Below are 20,010 nucleotides of genomic sequence, written 5' to 3' on the forward strand. Positions count from 1 at the left end.
TAGGCGGCATTGGAAAGAGGTCTCAAAGGTATTTAACTTAATATCTTTTAGGTCTCCTAACTCATCTTGTACTAAAAGTTATGGTCATTTGAAGTTGACCCAAAACTTAAGAAAACTTAGGAATGGCTTGAATGCTTTGACCTTTTTTTCTTCCTGGAACTCAAAGTGCTAAATCGGTGACCTTAACACTTAAGAAATATTTAATTCCTTGCAAAAATCGCACTCACTATGAAGAATAGTTCGAGTCTAAAACTAAAAAAATCTGTATTGTTACAATATCTTCCCCTTGGGATCATTCGTCCTCAAATAACAACTGGACTATATATGGAATGAGGTTAATCTTACCAAGGTCTGATTCTTGTGTTATGCTTTCACTATTCAAGCATAACCCAAATCTTTAGGTACAGATTCTATACCTTTCTATACAAAATCTCGTCCCAAACTGTTACTCTTTACCACCACATTGCCTTATATAAAAAAAAACCACCTAATGTTTAACAACATCACATTCAAGATTATTACTCTAACAACTCCATAACTAAAAGGACATTTAAAAGTATATCCCCCAAACTCTTTGGAGATCATTACTATATTACTCTCAAACACTTGACTTAATTTCTCATCTTATCATCTTCCCTTTAGGTATAAAGCTAACTTTTGAAAGCTATGAACTTATTCCACATTGACAACTCAATTATGCTATCTAGACACCATGGAAAATTATAACTTAATTGGAACCTCATCTAGTAACATACCATCTCGGCACACCTCTTAATGCTCTTGTTATTCTTGTGACTTATACACACTTCACTGCCCTTATCTAAAGGTTATGGTCTCTCACTTGTACCACTCATATTTATTACAACGAATGATCTCAATTTCTCACCTACTCTATGTCAAGTGTTCTAGATCAAATCTTAAGACTAACATTATCACCCTCATGTTTCCATTCTTATGATCATGACACTCATCTCAAATTCAAGGTTAATGTTTATTACCAAACTAGAATATCAACATGATTTTTCATCTACTACACAAACTCACAACTACTATGCATAATTGTATACTTACAATTTACCATCACATTTCCATTCACAAACTTGAGTACTATTCACTATACATCATTGCCTAATTAGTTCTATAAAACTTTGAATATATGTGATCTCTCTTAAAATCATAAGCCTAGCTTAGATCTATCACCTCATGTATACTTATGGTCTTCTATTCAACACTTACACTTGGTCATTACCTAAACAATGACATTTTCTCACAAGCCCTTTTCTAGCTACGATACACTCTAGTTCCTATGATAGAATCTTCACAAATCATCACTTCTTAGTCTACCCATAAGGGAGAATTTTCATTAATAACTTACTAGGTGCATGACTATAGTAACCTAGCTTGTCAAAACACAATCTCCCCCACTTAGAATACTAAACCTCTACATACTTTCCTCTAACTGTAGGCTCTTTCATTGTTACGACTCATGAACTCGTAAATCATTTTGGAGTGGAAATATTACCCAAGTTCTAAACATACCTCCTCATGAAGATCTCAACTGAAACAAGGCTTATGAAAAAAGAGTACAATTCGCTTTTAGCTAAAACACATGATTCACATGAATATGGGTGCATTTCTCTGAAACTGAACACTTAACTCACTCTTGGGCTTCTATAAAGACCCTCAGGAGTCTCATGACTTCCTCAAAATTTCTTCTAAGAACAACCCATAGATAAAAGACCAGCTTTTCTGTTCAACCACCTCTAGTATGATGGGTAGTCGAATAAAGGAGTATGAGAAATGCACGAGTAAGAATAAAGTCTCTATGAAATAAATTTACTGCGCGACTAAGAGTTTTATGAAGGGAAACTTTTCTTAAATGTTTGTAGTCCCTCATTAGTAGAAGTAGGGACCTCACAAACATAAACAAGATCCTACTTGACACGACTTCATAGATACCCTAGGACACTTGAACTATATGCTCTAATACCAAGTTTTGTCACAACCGGAGCCTACACCTTGGACATGGCTAATACTCAAGAACCATTGTTGGTCCCCAAGCGGACCCTCTAGTAGAAGACGAAATTAAGTAACAAAGCTTAAAACTTGATAAAATCAATAACTCAAATCGAAAACTTTAACTTAATAATTAACTCTGAATAAAATTCATATATTCAACTCACCATAAAATAGGCAACTTAAGTCTTTACAACATTTAATAAGTAAATGATATAGACTTCTCAACTATACAAACTATCTTTAAAGCTTCTAAATGACAAAGATAGAAGTTGGGACAAGACCCGCGACATTCTGACTAAATTGAAAAGTAAATGAAATCCCAAGGAAGCAAGGAGGATCACCATATATAAATCTAATCCCAGATGTATCAACAAAACTCCTATTGATGATCCTGAAAAACCGTGTCTGTATCATCAAAAGATGCAGGCCAAATGGCTTAGTACGTGAAATGTACGAGCATGTAAGGAGACTTCTAAAATATTATATAATCTTGAACTAGATAAAAAGGAAACATACTTACCTCATTTCAACTCAACTCAACTCAAGAATAAGATACTAAACTTAAAAATTAGATATTTGACTCTAGGTACTCAACTTAGTGTAAAAAAACAATGCACATGCAATATATGGAAAGCTTTTAAAAACAATATAAAGCAACTCAGTGTATTAAGAATACATTATACTCAGTTTGTATACTAGGATATATTATAAACTATGTTTGTATATGAAAGTACAAATATTTCTGATGCATATAAAAATACAAAATACTATTGTGGGAGTTTCTCTAACTGACAACCTTCACTTAAAGGTGATGATACATCATTTTTTCTCACCTGCCAGGGCTATCATATACCTTTCCATGAGTGTATTACCTGATCTACTAAGTGGATCCACTAGTCGATGCTAAAAATCACTAAGGAATCATCTAAAAAGTATGAACATTTTCTACCCATGGTGTCTACATGGTTTTTGGGGGTTGTGAGTCGTCTAAACTCTCTCCCATATAGATTTTCAATACTACTCCAAAAATATGATACTATCTCGTATGTTTTAAAAATAAACTTCTTTCTGTGATTTGAGATAATTGCTTAAAATTTAGCTCAAAGGCTATTTTGGAAATCAAAGTTTCCTTTCTTGCTTATTTATGAAAGTGCTTACTCTTTAACTGAACTAGCTCAATAGATATTTGACAATGTCAATCTCCTTTTTTATTTAACTGTGAAAACATTGTCTCTTTACTAAAAAAAACTAGCTCAAAGGCTCTCTAGAAATCAAGGTTTCCTTTTTTTGTTTGATTGTAAAAACATTTTCTAATTTGTGAATACTTAGTTCCCAAATAATCTTTTTGAAAAAACTAAACTTCTTTTTTGCTCTTATTCAACTCAATGCTCAAGTCTCAAAATAAAGTTAAAACGTTTGTACAAGACTTCTTAAAATATGGTTCATGCTGAATAATGGACGTGAGCGAGTCAATGCAAGGTTTTTTCAATAACCATAGATTTAAATCAATTCTTGGAAGTCAAGAACTTCAATGATACTTACTCATTTGAATAATTCTCAATGATGAGTCCACATATTTGACTCATTTAGGGCTTTATTTTAATATAGATAATGTCCTCAATTGCTCATATTATCTTAATATCTAATGTAAACTCTTAAGTTTAAGGTATATGGATTTTGAGTGTAAACATTGACAGTTAGGCGCAAAACGGGAAGCCGCAAACAAGAAACACTTCGCCCGTTGTTCTAGCAAATGAAACCCTAAAGGAAGTGGATTAAAATGGTGATAAAAAAGAGCAGTCAGTGCTTGGTCAAATATTTCCGCGAAGAAAAATTATTCTACCCAATGATTTAGAGCGCATAGACGCTGAAGGGAAAACATGAACGACGATGAACAAAAAGAATCTTGAATCCCCCAACTTTTTGGCAATTCACGACTAAATTTGCCAAAAACATTTGCCTGCACTAAATCTTAAAACTATAATACTAGCCTTAGTTATTATTCGTAGGAGTCCAAACATTTATTATCAATTCTCACTTTTAGAACTTAGGTTTTTGACATTTTCTCTCAAGTTTGGAGAAGGTTTTATGGGAGACGTGAAGAAAGAAGTTCTTCCTCAAGTCGGCAGTGAGTCTTCTCCATTCTTCTTACTTTATTTATATTAAGGATTATTTTCTTATTCCCATTTGATTTCATTATAATTTTAGGTGTATTTGATTATTATTTGATATGTGGCTAAAAACCCCATACTTGGGATGTGATTTAACAAACATGTGTTCATATTACTTTTTGGGTTTTGCTTTTTGATACAATGAGATACATTTAAATGGTAATTTCACCTAGTGGTTGTGGTTTAATTTAATGGTTTGTAGTTTCAAATAAAAAACCACTCATGTGTTTTTTGTTTGCTCAAGAGAGAGGTCATGAAACAAAGACCGCTAGATCTATGTCCTAAGGAGTGGGGTGACATTAGGCTCAGCCCTCTCGGGTGAGCCTTAGTATCATATCCAAGCACTCTTCATCAAAAGAGCAGGTGTGGATAAGGCATAGGTTGGTGTTCATTAAACAAGTAGGTGTCCGAGATGAACCTATTTGATATGGGGTAAGTTACCCGAGAGAAAATTTACTTTCACCAAAAGCTTAGCCGAGTTACCAGTATTTTGCAAATTCACCTATCGAAAGCATGTATCATTGATTACGTCAACATTTACTGCGGTCACACCCCAACAACTTTCACCCATGCTTGATTTCTTTTTATTTTTACTGCTTTTACTACTTGTGACAAAAAACCCTTTCCGATATTTGACAATTTGGTGTCACCAACTGAATTTACCTTGTTTTTATTCGATAATTTCTTAAACTGCTACTAACTAGAAAAAATTCTAGTTTAACTACTATTTTTACTACCTCTCCCTTAGGACACAACCCCACCCTTGGTTGGGTTATTATTCTCGCTTTGAATTGTAGACACTCGGATTGTAGGCTAATGTCGTGTATCATGATTCACAAAGAAGAAACATCAAAATGGATCCACTCTCGGGGAGTGGTGTTATATGAAAATGTAGTTCTTTTAGAGTTTTTGTTCTTTTTAGTTAAAGTTGTGCTAACCGTCATTTTAGTTTTATTTTGTTTAATGATTTATAAAGCATGAAAATAAAAATAGATGAGCACTATGGATGTCACAAAAATCATTCTCTCCTAATGCTATTTCACCTCAGGGATTCTCTATTGACGTTCAAACAAACAGATGAGAATACAATTTTGGAAATATGGCTGAGGTTCAAAGAAATCCTGCAGACATGCCCATCTCATGGAATTCCTGATAAGACATTGTTGGATTGTTTATATTGAGGTCTCAAACCCAAAAATAGAAGAATAGCTAAGCACATTTGTTAAGGGGGAATGATGAACCAACCCCACAACGTTGTTTTTACTACTTGATGAAATTGTCGTAACCAACAAAGTTCCAAAAGAAATATAAATGGGATAAACTGGTGTCGCAAGTAGATGTTCTATCCAAACGGGAGATGGGATTAGAAGAGCAAGCTAGCAAGAAGGAAATGAACTTCTCCACTTGAGGGTGCAAACAGAGAAGGAATCAAGAGAGTGTGCAAAATGACGATAACCCGTCACTCATCCAAAAAAAATTGATGAACTTGACAAAAAAATGAATGAAACGAATGAAAACATTGATATGCTGAACGAAGTAAATACTTCGTACTCCATGACTATTCAGTTCTAGGATGCTTAAATCACTTACTTGATGACAAACCATTATCCTCTATTTGAGGATTCACCTAATTACACCATGGGTGATCCGAGGGCGAAGACTAGTCATTGACTTGTGTGGTGTCGTTACATTAATTCAGGCGTTGTTTTGGAGGCATCCCAAAACTCCATAGTATCTATTATGTTTATATCGGTAAAATAATAGTATGTTAGTTTTTGAGGTTGAAGTGTGGTAGGTACTAAAAAGTTGCAAAGTAGCGAGCAACAGACCCAGTTGGCTAGTCACCGAACACAACGGAGAACAATTCTTTTCCGCCGTTTGACTCAAGGTATCTTCAAAATATGGAGTACCTTGGCGAGAACAAAAAGGTGTTAATGATTCCCCCACCAGATCAGTGACTGCGATGAATCCCGTCGTTTAAACATCCAAGATTTCTCAGAAGTTCTGTAAAACTCAGCAAACTACAGATCTGTTTAGCGATGCGCAGAAAGACGCTAAATTCAAAATTTTATCACCAAACAGGAACAAACTGGATAAGATGTAGGCCAACACACAAAAGGTAGCTGATGAAACATTCAAAAACTTGGGTTGAAGAAAGGCGCACTACTAAGAAAAGTTGCACTGAGCTTGATGAATGACTTGGCAATGCACCCAACATTCTCACTATATATTTTGTTTAATGTTACGTATGTTGGAAGAATCCAACTCGAAATAGCTACTTAACAAGGATTATTCTCTAGCCCTATCTTTGTATTTCTTTAAATTTGACCTCTGAATTATTGTTATATATTTAAGGACATATAGTTCTTTCGTGTTGGGGTGAGACTCGCATTTTATGTGCTTGTTATGAATATTTATGTGTTTTTTAATCTATTTGAGCATATATTTTAATTGTGTTTTTAAAAATGTTTTACACTTGTTTGAGATTATGACTCTTCTTTGGTTTTATTGCAAAACAATTTTAACCCTTCCGAAAAATTTTCATTTTTGAAAATATTTCCACGTCTTATATTGAAAGTGCTTGTTCTCGTACTAATTAAAGTTTCAGTTTTGATCAATACCAATGACTTGAATAGTGCTCACAATGGAACAGACATGAATGTACGGCTACAACAAAGACAAACAAAGTTACATAAACAATACGTAAACTCTTTGAATCTCGTTGTGATTGGACATTTATCAATTGATTCTTTTGTAATGGTCATTTCACACTAGGGAAGTGTGTAGTTTTGTTTTGATTAAGTGTCAACGTCGTGTGTGATAAGCTTACTTTGAACCTTGCATAAATAAATCTAGAATTTTCTCAGTTAGTCTGATTGATATAGAAAGTTTTCCTCTTGAGACGATCTTAGGCAATTTTATATAGTGTAAACTAACTTTGATATATGCCTCTTTTATGGCCTACCCATGAGTGTGTGAAACTATTTTGAACACCTTTTGAGCCCTACTTGTCTTTAAAAGAACCTTGATGAACCCTAAACCTTACTTGATCCACCACTTATAATGCTTTTGATTTTTGGTTTAAAGTGAATATCTAACTTAGGATAAAAAAGCTAAGTTGAGGGTGTAATGAAAAGGAGATGGAGAAGTCAAGAAGTGCAGGTGAAGCCTTCCTTAACACATGGTGCTGAATAAAATGGAAACACTACATATAAAAAAACAAAAAAAAGGAAAGAAAAATAAAAGAAAATAATGAAAAAGAAAAAGTTGTGGAATAAAAGCATGAAAGAAATTGGGTTTTCATGCAATCCATGGAGGCGAATAAAAAGTGACTTAGAAGCACTTGAAAAAAATTGATAAAAGAAAGAGTAGGAAATGTCTTGAGAACACCACATCTCATGAGAAAAAGTCGTTGAGCTTAAATGACCATACCTTAATACTCAGCCTCATTACAAGCCTTAGAAAGACCTTTGTGATCTTGAGTAAATTGAACAAAATATCAATTGGAAAATAAGGGAAAACCTATGGGTGAAAACATCATTATGTTCCTCTTTGTGAGTGTGAGCGTTGCATTTGATTCGTGATCTTAAATTGGTTAATCTTTGTGTGTGAATACAGAATCATTCTGTGTGAGGGCATTTATATACTTTTGTTGAGCTTGAACTTGCATGAGTAGCAAGTATTGCGAGCACGAGAATCTTTGGTAATGGTGTTTCACAACTTAAATCTTTGAGCATACGATAGACCTATGCATGAGTAGTTTGAGTCTTGTTGTGTAATTTAATTATGGAGTCTTGTATAGCACTTTTTGAGACATCCTATTTGAAGTGCTGAACTTGAGTTTTACTTGAGGACAAACAAATTTGTAAGTTGGGGGTGTTGATTAGTCCACAAATTAGACTCATTTAAGGCGTTATTTTAATGTAAATAGTGTCCTCAATTGCTCATTTTAACTCAATATCTAATGAAAACTCTTAAGTTTTAGGTATTTGGAGTTTTATTGTAATCATGGATACTTAGGAGCAACACGGGAACAAAAAGAATGAAAACAGGCTGAAGTTGAAGCCTGAGCATTGCCAAGCAGCTTGGCGATCCACCAAACAGAGACACTTCACCTTTTGTTCCAACAAGTGAAACCTTAAAGGAACTGGATTCGAAAAGCGATGAAAGGAGCAGTCGGCACTTTGCCGAATAGTTACGCGAAGACGAATTATTCTTCCCAGTGATCCAAAATAGACGCTGAAGGCAAAGCACGAAAATCGATGAACAACATGAAGGGAGAATCGTCAAACTTCTCGGTGATTCACGACTAACTTTGCCGAACGAATTCACCAGCAATAAATTGAAAACTATAAATGCTAGTATTAGTTATTATTTTTAGGAGTCCGAACACTATTGTAAATTTTCACTTTTAGAACATAAGTTTTTGACATTTTCTCTCAAGGTTTGACAGGGTTTTGTGGGAGACTTGAAGAAAGAAGTTTTTCTTCCTCAAATCGAAAGTGGGTCTTCTCCATCTTTCTTCCTTTACATATATTAAGGTTTAATTTTTTATACCCAATTAATTTCTTTATAGTTTTAGGTTATTTGATTAATGTTTGATGTGTGGAAAAAATACCTATTATTGAGATGTGATTTAGCAAATATATATTGATACAATTGTTGGGTCTTTCTTCATGATTAGATGCATTTTATGGTGTCACATATTAAGGGCACCCCCTAGTCGTATCCGGCTTATTCGACATCGAAGAGGTATTATACAAGCCCTTAGAGTGTATCATAGAACAAAAATGCGGAAAAATTAAAACTTTTACTTTGGAAGTTCAACTTCACTTCATATATGAAAAAAGAATGTAACTTCATCATACCATCTAGACATAGAAGGGTAGAAATTAGTACTTAGACCTTACATCAATAAGAAGTCTAGAACTAGGAAAGTACAACAATGTCTTTCACCATAACAAAGGAACTAAAAGTTAGAACATAGGGTCTTGTACTCGGACTTGAGGACTCGCCAATTTAGAGAAGCAAATCCAAGTGTCTTGAGAAATAGTCTAGAAATATCGTCAAAGGCCTGAACCTACAATGTTTAGGAAAAAGGAAAAAAATATGGGTTAGTACATCATGTATACTAAGTATGACTTCTATGCATAAAAATCATCAATGCATGTATAAAATGACAGTTTAGTCATAACATGCTTTTTAATAGAAAAGACATAAAGTCATCACTAAAGTTGTCCCGAATTTTTAAAAAGACATCGTAACTTTGTAACCGTCCTATTACCTCACTAAACAATTATGAACATATATAATTGCATCATTTTTCGTTCATCTGAAATAGAGAGTGGTGTACACTCTCTCAAAGAGAATGACCATCATAAGATAACTCTATAATTTTATTTTTATAAGTATTTTCTTATGAAATTTTTTTTATTATTATTTTAACTTTTTTCCTTTTTATTTTTTCTCTTTCTTTCTTATTTCTTTTCTAAATTCACTGTCATTTTCATTCATTGAAATTTCTTACTTTCAATGTCACCATTTTTACCACAACTTCACCTTTGTTCTTTTTTTATTACTATTAGTTTTACTCTCTTTAATTTTAAAATTTTATTTAAATATTGTCTTACATTTCAAACAAGTCGATAAATTTATTAGATTTCAAGATGATTAGGAAGTATCATAATTTTTTTTAATTCGATTTCTATTAAGTTCTTTCAATTTTTGAGAAATTAATTGATTCTTTTAAAATTATCATTTTTAGTTTTGAATTTATATGAAAATGAGTAGTTGATGATCAAAATTTTAAATTTTCTTTAAAAAAATAATTAATTTTGTTATGAATAATTCAATAAAGTCCTAATAATAGTATGAATTTTATAAAGAATTTGATCGGAGAAGAAGAAGAGAAAAGAAAAAAATGGAAGTGGGTTTCAATTTGACATGGGGGGTGGGAGGTAAAAAAAAAATGGAGGGATGAATCACTTGAAAGTGAGAGCTATAAGATGAAATGAAATTTAAGATAAATCAAAATTGGAATTCAAAAAGTAAGAGAGGGATAGAGAAATAAACAAAAACAAAGATAAAGAAAAAAAAACTAAATGAAAATATATATATATATATATATATATATATATATATATATATATATTTAATTAAATTGACATGTGTCATGTAATGATTGGTGTGTGAACTCACTTGCTTCTTAAAGTTTGGGGATGGTTGGAAAACGGTATAATAATATCTGTTCAAAATTGTTTAATGGGATAATAGGACAATCACAAAGTTAAGGTGTCTTTATGAAAATCCGAAAAAACTTCAATAGTGATTTTGTCTTTTTTATAAATTTAATATGCACAAAAAGTAAGCATCATAAGCCAACCCAACATGATATCATCCCAACATGTAGACAACCCAAGCAATACTTGTGCAATCCAAAGGATAGAATCTCATAACCCTATCCAAAGTTAAGTATCACATTAAGAAACCCACTTCATACATACATTCCTAATATCATATCACAACTTACCATATACGTAAGGATCACACTTAAGTCGTAATCAACATAGTCATAAGAGAACACTAATACAACCATCTCTTAGAATCCCACAAGTGCACTATGTAAGAGAAGTCTCATACCCTCCCTCACATTATATAGAACCCCTAAAGAAAGCCCTAATAAGAGTACATACATTTCCTTTATTCATTTATTTTTACTTTAGGGAAAGAGGTTTCTATAATCAACAATAGAACATGTGATCTACATGTAATCTGGTGTTGTACTCCCACACCGAAAAGAGAGGGTTAGAACTTGCCTAAGGTGTAAACTTTCGTACATATGTATCTAGGTGGATCCACTAAGCTAGAGTCCTATGTGGGTACATAGTAAAGGGTCAAGGAAATTGTTACTAGAAAGCCTAACTTGCTAAACAAGGGGTTTCCATCTCATGAGACAACATATATACGAGAATTTGGACTTGCTAAACGTGAGGAAACCCATGTAGGGAGCCGGACTTACTAAACGTAAGACCCCATCTCATTTATATGCCCTTTCGGTGCTAAGCATCTATTCCCTGTAGTAATGATCATTAACTATCACATAATTTCAAATTAGCCTTTTCTAGACCCTTTATCATAATAGCTCATAAGTATCTCAAAATGAGAACTATCCTTTCACTTTAGAAACACTACTAACTGAGTAAACCTTTCACATTACCATGTCATTATAATCATGAGAACTACTTTGCCATCATATAACAATCACACCATATCATACATACATGCTTCATAGCTAATTGAAGTGTATAGAGTTAAGGACAAGGGGATTTTCTCATCAACACCACAATAACACATTAGATATAGCATCATTACTATCTAAGTAATTGATCTTTCATAATCGAATTCAAGGAAGAACCAACATTCACACCTTCTTTCTCTTCATGTGACTTCATACATCAATCATCCAACAATGCATAATCAATACATCAAACAAGGTAATTTATGATGTAATAACATAACTAACATCAACATAAACAATTCATATATTCATCATCTTCAACCAATTCACCATAATAAATCCAAGATTTATGGAATTGGGGAAGAACATAGGCCCAAGAGAATGACAACAATTACTCATTATCTTACACCTAAAAAACCCTAATTAATCATAACTCATCATAATTAATTCATAAATTTGTTTTTAGAAGAAGACATGTGTAGAACAAAACCCTAGATTTTAGGGAATTTTGAAAACATCTTTGGATGGACCTTTTGGGAAAGGAATCCCAAAAGTGGAAAGAAATCATACCTTAATGAAGATATAGCCACGAAATTGAGTTGAATCCTTCGAGAATTAATCCTTTTCTTGGAGCTCCAAAGTTCTTCGATGGAGGTTTAAGAGAGAGAGAGAGAGAAACTAGAGAGAAGGAAGAGCTGCAATAATTTTTTTTTTTGCTTCTAACTGAGTGTTTTGTGTTTTTTATTAGGAATTGGGTGCAAAATGACCAAAAACTATATATATTAACCTTTCAAAAATACCCAAAACAACCCTACACTAGTTGGACCTTAAAATAAAAGTTCAACTTGTTTTTTCAATAAATCCATAAATTATCAAGAATTGGAAGTGGGTCTGCGACACGCAACAGGGTCCAAATTCCTTTTTTATTAAATCACTACAAGAAAATGCATATATAGTTACAAAATACATCGTATCTAAATATCAAAAAGTTTGTGGCTAAATACTTTAGCCACAACTTTCGTTTCCGTAGCATTCGTAGCAAGATGTAGCGTGGCTAAAAGTTAGCTACGGACTTTACATGATCTGTAGCTAAGGACGAACACTTAAAGCTACAAAATTAATGATGTTGTAGCTGTAATGATATAGAAAATTTGCTAGCCACAATATATTTTGTTGTGGCAAAAAAATTGATTTGTTTGCTATGAATAATCTTACTTCGTGGTTATATTATATTTTGTCTCGTGGCAATAATATTTATATTTAGCTATGAGTTAGAAAACGTATAGCTGTGAATTATTTCCACAAACTTTGTTTTACATGGCTAAGAATTCAACTTTATCCACAAAGTACACAATTGTCTAGCTATTTTTGTTTATTTTGCTATAAAAGTTAAAAGCTGAAAATGTATAGCAATAATTTTTTATAATATATATATATATATATATATATATATATATATATATATATGATATAATAATGAGTCTTATTGATTAAGAGGTGTACATCCGATATATATAGAGAAAACATGAATAAGTAATTACACATGAGTCACATAATTATTATTAACTATAGTTACTTATATTATCCCCCCTCAAGCTGATCCACGGGTACGAGGGGAAGCTTGGTAGCGAGGTAATGAAACGCAGCCGGTGGAAGAGGTTTGGTAAGTATGTCTGCAAGTTGTTCTGAAGATGGAACATGATGTGTGCTCATAGTACCAGCCATGACCTGTTCACGAACAAAGTGGCAATCAGACCCAACATGCTTCATACGATCGTAAAGGACTGGATTTTTGGTAACGCAAATGGTGGACTCGTTGTCACAGTAAATCTTTTGCCGAAAAGGAGGAAGGCCAAGAGCATCCATAATGTGATCAAGCCACATAGCTTCGTCAACTCCAGCCGCCATAGCTCAGTATTAAGCTTCGGTGGAAAACGAGATACCCGTGTTTGCTTTTTGGTGCACCAAGAGATTAAATTTGGTCCATGAAAAAGTATGTACCCGGTGGTGGAGGGACGATCATCCTTGTCGTTCGCCCAGTCGGAGTCGGAGTAGACGGAGAGATCCAGATTCCCTTTTTGGAAAAGAAGTCCACGACGTGAGCTACCCTTTAGATAACGAAGAATCCGTTTTAATGCCTGGAATTTTTGTTCAGTTGGAGCATGCATGGATTGAGAGACACGGTTGACAGCATATTGAATGTCTGGACGAGTAACAGCGAGATAGTGGAGGCCACCCACGATGCTTTGATAGAGGGTCGGATTGTCGAATAGACGATTATCTGAGGCGGATAGTGGACGGACAGCCATGGGAGTGGGTGCAGTTTTAGATTCAGCAATCCCTGCCCGAGGGAGAAGCTCCTCAGTGCATTTTGACTGATGAAGTAGGAGACTGGAGGAGGTACGGAGTACTTCAATGCCAAGGAAGTAATGTAGATGGCCAAGATCTTTCAGGTGAAAATTTTGATGCATGGCCTTCGTGATGATGGAGATAAGAGTAGATGAGCGGCCAGTAATCACAATATCATCAACATAGAGAAGAATTATGACTAGGCCACGAGGATGCCGGAGAGTGAATAGACTTGTGTCATGAGTGCACGTGCGGAAACCCATATCCTGCAGAAAGGAAGAGAAACAATTATACCAAGCACAGGGGGCCTACTTAAGACCATAGAGGGACTTTTTGAGCTTGCAGACAAGATGAGGGTGGCGGGAGTCAACGTAGCCGGGTGGTTGATCCACATAAATGTCTTCATCGAGAGTGTCGTGGAGTAAAGCATTGCTCACATCTAGCTGGTGTAGCAGCCAGTCATTATGAAGAGCGAGAGATAAGACTAGACGGATAGTCTGCTGCTTGACGACTGGGCTGAAAGTCTCCTTATAGTAAATGCCATACTCTTGATGATAACCCTTCGCAACCAGGCGAGCTTTGTAACGAGAGATGGATCCATCGGCATTACATTTGATGCAGTACACCTACTTGCAACCAATTGGTTTTCGATTTCTGGGTGCTGGCACCAATTCCCAAGTACACTGATTAATAAGATACTTGTATTCATCGTCCATATCTTGACACCAAAGGGGCTTGGTAGATGCTTGTTTGTAGGAAATAGGTTTAGAGGGAGAGGGAGCAGGTAAAGTGGTGGTGTAGGCTTTGGGCTTTAAAATGTCGGATTTGGAACGAGTTTGCATGTGATGTAAAGGTGGTGGGGGTGGGGGTGGAGGGGGTGCTGTTTCGGCTGGTGGAGTTGCTGGTGAGAAGGGTTGAAAGTTGGTGGGATAGGTGGATTGTGGGTGCTGGGTGATCCAGATGGGATGAGAGTGTCGGGATAGGGTGTTGTTTGCATGATGGATGGGTTAATGGGTGCCGGTACAAGGCCATGTGAGCTCGATGGAAAGATTGGAATAATACCGAGTGGGTTGGACGTGGCAGTGACGGAACTCAACCGGGGATATGGAAAGTCATCCTCGATAAAACGAACATGACGAGAGACATATGTTTTTTGGAGAGATGGCTTCAAAACATTTGTATCCTTTTATGGTGGGATGATAGCCTAGAAAGACACATGGTGTAGACCGGGGTTGAAGTTTGTGTTGAGTGTGAGGACATAGCCAAGGATAGGCAAGACAACCAAAGGGGCGAAGGTGAGTGTAATCTGGACGGTGTGTGTAGAGACATTCATAAGGATATGTGTTAGAGAGGGAGGGTGTGGGCATGCGGGTGATGAGATAGTTGGCAGTGGCCAACGCCTCAACCCAGAAGTATGCAGGGAGATGAGACTCATGAAAGAGTGTGACGACAGTTTCAATGAGGTGCCGGTGTTTGCGTTCGGCAACACCATTTTGTTCAGGAGTATAGGTGAAAGATGTGTGATGAATAATACCAAGAGATTGGAGAAAGAGCCAAAGGCATTGTTTAAAAATACTTTTCCATTGTCACTACGAAAGATTTTTGATGTTGGAATTGAATTGGGTTTTGACCATGCGTTCAAAATTTACAAAAACTGAATATGCTTCATATTTGCGTTTTAAGGGATATAGCCATATAAATTTACTATAATCATCAACAAAATAGATATAGTAATGAAAACCATTAAAAGAGGAGATGGAGGTTGGACCCCAAACATCAGAATGTATTAATTCAAATGGCGTTGTGGACTTAGTATTAGATAAGATAAATGGTAAACGACATTATTTGGCTACATAGCATGACTCATAATGATCCTTAGTGGAAAACGAAAAACCTAAGACAAACATAATGGATTTAGTAACTTCGGCACATGGATGACCGAGTCGGTGGTGCCAGGTAGAGGAACAAATGGATTGATTAGCAACTGATAAAGATGAGATTGATGAAGATAGCTTGGAAGGAAGAGTGTATAGACCTTGCTCACAGCGGCCCTTGTACCGGATCTGTTTGGTTAAATTGTCCACTATCTAAAAATTATGGGCATTAAAAATGTAACGACCTGTTAGTCGTTTTGAGCAGTATAGTTTATTTTTGATAATTATAGTCTGAGTCGACGTATCTCACGACGGACCGTCATGGGCACGATGGACCGTCGAGCATGTGTCATTCCAAGACACTTAGAATTCTGATAAATTGGGTACTGAGAACAACAATCTGAACTTCGAGACGACAAGGCAGGATGGACCGTCGTGGGCACGAAGGACCGTCACAGACCCTTGGTAAAAATCTAGTCTCTGAACTCTGCGACGGAAGCAGCAGGACGGACCATCGCAGTCACGACGGCCCGTCACAGACTGCGTAATCCCAGGCTGGGTCGGATTTCTGTTAATTGTTTTAAAGGGCATTTTGGACTATTCCTGCTTATAATTATAAAGTTAGTGGTTGAATATTAATAATCCAATTTCTTGAGGGTTAAAGGAGATAACCTTAAATTAATTAGTGGGTTACTTTTGTCATCTTTTATACTTAATTATATGCTAATTAGGGTAAAATAAAAACGATTTGAATAAGAAAAAGAGAAAGAACAGAAAGAGGGAGAAACGATCTCGAGAGAGAGGAACGAAGAAGAAAGCAAAGATTTTGAGGATTAGCTTGCTTGATCACAATTCTTCGGTGGAGGTTGGTTATGGTCTATGCTATTTCATTGTAAACTCTTAATAGCGAATGATATGTATTGGGTAGTATTGTAAACCCTTCTATATGCTTAATTGTGTGCTTGCATGATGTGATTATGTAATTGTGATGGGTTGGAAAAATAAGGTTGTGAAGCTTAAACCTAAAACCCTCTTTTTTTAATGATGATGCCTTGGTATAAAAGAAGGCTTGATGAACTAAAAGAATAGGGTTAGGGGGATCGGGTGTAACGAACCGACGCGTAGTATTAGGGGGATTGGGTGTCACGAACCAACACGTAGTAATAGGGGGATCTGGTGTCACGAATCAACACGTAGTATTAGGGGGATCGGGTGTCACGAACCGACACGTAGTATTAGGGGGATCGGGTGTCACGAACCGACATATAGAATTAGGGGGATCGTGTGTCACGAACCAACATGTAGTATTAGGGGATCGGAGTGTCACGTTCCGACACAAGAGGAATAAAGAGAGTGAATCTTGAATTATGGTAATATACTCAGATTTAATGAACCTATTTCCCAAATGAGTATGGTATGGAGGCTTGCGTCCTCATGGGTGTACTGGGCGTAGTTATTAATGATTATAGTACTTGTTGTTGCTACCTGTTGAGTATTGTAGTTGACTTTATGATATTATCTAATATATACTATTTTCTATTTTGAGTTGACCGATGATATCTACTCAGTACTCGTGTTTTGTACTGACCCCTACTTGTATGTTTTCTTCTTGTTCATTGTGGAGTGCAGCAAACGTACCGTCTCTTCAACCCAAACGCAATTCTAGCCAGTCTTCGTCACACCAGATTTCAAGGTGAGCTAAAGCTTCTAGCTTGGACTGGATCTTCTTCTTCATGTCTTGATGCCTTGAAGTTCTGGCATAGACTAGCTATTATTTATGTTTAGTTTCTTAGATACTCTTAGCTTTAGTAATTTGAGGATAGATGTTCTTGTGATGATGACTTCCAAATTTTGGGGATAATGATAAGTTTTGAGTTTTAGAAGTTGATTATTGATTTTGTTAATGAGTTTTAAGTCTTCCGCATTGTTTTTCTATTTATTATGCTTGAAACTATTGGGGTTTAGATTGGTTTATTCGCTCACATAGGAGGATAAGTGTGGGTGCCACTCACGACGCGTTTTGGGTCGTGACAAACTTGGTATCAGAGCATTAGGTTTGTTGGTCTAATCACACAAGAACGAGTCTAGTAGAGTCTTGAGAAACGGTAGGGGGCGCCTTTACTTTTCTTTGAGAGGCTATAGGACTTTAGAAAATTCCATTCTTTCTTTATTTCGTGCTATTACTTGGATCCAATTGGTATCTAGGTGATACAAATTGGTATCTGACCATCTTCACTCTATTTCGCAGATGGTTAGAACTATAGCAACAACCGCGCCAACACCAGCACCGGCAAGACAAGAGGCGTCTAAGCCAGCCACTGAGATTGTAGCTCGAAGAGGAACAGTGGCAAGAGGTTGTGGTAGATGTCGTAGGAGGACATCCTCTAGAGGGAGAGGACAAGCACCTTGCCCATCTGGTACCAGGGCGGTGACTCCTCCACCGACTGAGGAAGTAGTAAGAGAGGGTGAGGAAAGGGAGAATAAACAAGTGCAGAATGAGGAATTACCACCCCAACCTACCCCAGAGATGATCAATCAGGTTCTTGCTTATCTTAGTGGGTTATCTGATCAGGGACAGACACCTCCAGTGTTTTCTGCACCAGCACCTCAGGTTCCGGAGGTACAACATGCAGCTACTGTGGCTCCCCGCATGAATGCCTCATTGGAAATAGGCGCATTTCCTCGGTTGACTACAGGGCCTATAATGACAAGTGATCAGCATGAACTTTTCAGTACGTTCTTGAAATTGAAACATCCAGTCTTCAAGGGTGCTGAATCCGAGGATGCCTACGATTTTCTGGTTGACTGTAATGAGTTACTACACAAGATGGGTATAGTATAACGATTTGGCGTCGAGTTTGTGACCTATCAATTTCAAGGGAACGCCAAAATGTGGTGGCGGTCACATGTGGAGTGTCAACCAACAGATGCACCACCTATGACTTGGGCATCATTCTCTAGTTTATTTATAGAGAAGTATATACCCCGTACTTTGAGGGATAGAAGGAGAGATGAGTTTCTAAGCCTAGAGCAAGGCAGGATGTCGGTTTCTGCTTATGAGGCTAAGTTTCGTGCACTCTCCAGATATGCCACCCAGCTTTGCTTCAGTCTACAAGAGCGGATTCGCCGTTTTGTGAAGGGGTTGAGGTCATATTTGCGAATTTCAGCCTTACAGGTAGCTGCTACGGCAAAATCCTTTCAGGAAGTGGTAGACTTCGTCATAGAGGTGGAGGGAGTGAAGCTAGATGACTTCACCTTGGCATCGACATCTAAAAGGTTTCGTAAGGGAGGTGAGTTTAATGGTTCTTACTCCAGAGGGCAGGGTTCAGGGGGTTACCCAGCCCGACCTGTCCAGTCTTCACTACAGACTGTAGTTGGGGGTCCACCGCATACCGGCCAACATTTCTCTGAGTTTGGTGGTTATCCCCAGACTTCGTCATTCTCACAGGGACTTATACTTGAATCCAGAGAATGTTATGGATGTGGAGATACTGGACATATTAAGAGGAATTGTCCAAAACCGAGCTACAGACCCCCAATAATCAGAGGTAGAGGTAGTCATGGAAGAGGCCGTTATTCGGGAGGACGTGGTGGCCGAGGTAATGGTGGTCATCAAAACGGCCGGGGTGACGGGAAAACTGGGACTTCCGCAGCGCAACATGGTAGGGGCAACGGACAGACAGGTGATAGGGCCCATTGTTATGCTTTCCCTGGGAGATCCGAAGCGGAGACATCTGATGCTGTCATCACAGGTAATCTTTTGGTTTGTGATTGCATGGCTTCTGTATTGTTTGATCCTGGATCCACATTTTCTTATGTATCTTCCTCATTTGCTAATGGTCTTAATTTACATTGTGAATTGCTTGACATGCCTATTCGTGTTTCTACTCCGGTGGGTGAGTCTCTGATAGTTGAAAAGGTGTATAGGTCTTGTCTTGTGACTTTTGTGGGGAGCAATACTCATGTAGACTTGGTTATCTTAGAAATGGTTAACTTCGACGTAATTCTGGGTATGACTTGGCTTTCTCCAAATTTTGCAATCTTGGATTGTAATGCTAAAACTGTGACGTTAGCCAAGCCTGGGACAGATCCGTTAGTGTGGGAGGGTGACTACACTTCCAATCCGGTTCGTATCGTCTCCTTTCTTTGTGCTAAGAGAATGATTAGTAAGGTTTGTTTAGCTTTCTTGGCACACCTCAGGGATGATACTACCCAAGTACCTTCAATTGAGTCGGTTTCGATATTCCGCGAGTTTTTATATGTGTTTCCTGAAGACCTTCCTGGTATGCCACCGGATAGAGATATTGACTTCTGCATCGATCTTGAACCGGGTACCCGCCCCATTTCTATATCCCCTTAT

The sequence above is a fragment of the Solanum lycopersicum genome, chromosome 8 (assembly GCF_036512215.1).
Source record: "Solanum lycopersicum chromosome 8, SLM_r2.1".
Lineage (NCBI taxonomy): Eukaryota > Viridiplantae > Streptophyta > Magnoliopsida > Solanales > Solanaceae > Solanum > Solanum lycopersicum.